Raw genomic sequence first — 1,481 nt, 5'->3', positions numbered from 1 at the left:
GGGAAACCCCAAGCAGAATTACGGTGCCCGGTACTACTGGGGAGATATGCTTCAAGCAGCTACTCAGATTTTGCTGCTAACATTACAGACCATTTGATAACTGTTTCCAATGTAACAAGTATGTGAGACACCCAAGTTTAAGTCCTCATCTGCTCAGAGCTGCAACACTGGATAGCTCAGAAGTGGGCCAACTTTCTAAAGTGCAGTTTGACTACAAGCAGATTAGAAATACTTGATTTGTAATGCACGCAGATGGCTGTGGGCTCACAAGCTGGACCAGTCTTGTTCTCCCATGCAGAGATACAGCAGTGAAACTAAGCAGGAATGCTGTAATTTTGTTCACCTTGCATGTTTGACATATCGCATCTGCTCATACGGTAGTTCATTCTCAGCTTCATTTAACAACATCAGGATGTCTGCTTTCAAGCAGCAGGTATGAAGGAAGCCTGTCAAACACCTAGATTTTAAGGCCAGGACAAAATTGCTCAATCATGATGTTTGTGTGGCGGGGGTTTTGTAGCGGGGTAGGGGCTACAGGGGTGGCTCCTGTCAGAAGCTGCTCGAAGCTTCCCCAGCTCCAAGTCAGACCCACCTCTGGCCAAGGCTGAGCCCATCACTTAAGTGGCGGTAGCATCATATTTAAGAAGGGGAAACACTGCCAAAAAAAAAGACCTGCAGCGGAGAGAGGAGTGGGATGTGAGAGAAACAACTTTTCAGACACCGAGGTCAGTGAAGAAGGAGAGGGAGGAGGTGCGGGGGAGCAGAGATTCCCCCGCAGCCCATGGAGGACCCCACGCCGGAGCAGGTGGCTGGGCCCAGAGAAGGCCGTGACTCCGTGGGAGAGCCCACGCTGGAGCAGTTCGTGGAGGACTGCAGCCCGTGGAAAGGACCTGTGTTGGAGAAGCTTGTGGAGGGCTGACCCCCATGAGAGGGACCCCACGCTGGAGCAGGGGAAGAGTGTGAGGAGTCCTCCCCCCGAGGAGGAAGGAGCAGCAGAGACAACGTGTGATGAACTGACCGCAGCCCCCATCCCCCGTCCCCCTGTGCGGGGAGGAGGTAGAGAAAATCAGGAGTAAAGTTAAGCCTGGGAAGAAGGGAGGGGTGGGGGGAAGGTGTGTTTTTAAGATATGGTTCTATTTCTCATCATCCTACTCTGATTTGATTGGTAACAAATTAAATTGATTGCTTTTTCCCCAAGTCAAGTCTGTTTTGCCTGTGACTGTAATTGGTGAGTGATCCCTCCCTGTCCTTGTCTCGACTCATGAGCCTTTTCATTGTATTTTCTCCTCCCCATCCCGCTGGAGGGGAGGAGTGAGCAAGCGGCTGCGTGGTGCTTTGTTGCCGGCTGGGCCTAAACCACAACACATGATCACAGCAGCAGTAAGACTTGAACCCACAGTTTTGACTATGCTTTACTTAGAAAGAAAATGACTCATCTGAACGTCAACATTTGGAGCATCTGAAGTTGCAGATATCTACTT

The sequence above is a fragment of the Gymnogyps californianus genome, chromosome 19, assembly GCF_018139145.2.
Source record: "Gymnogyps californianus isolate 813 chromosome 19, ASM1813914v2, whole genome shotgun sequence".
NCBI lineage: Eukaryota > Metazoa > Chordata > Aves > Accipitriformes > Cathartidae > Gymnogyps > Gymnogyps californianus.
The sequence above is the reverse complement of the archived record's forward strand: the minus strand, read 5'-3'. Positions refer to the sequence as shown.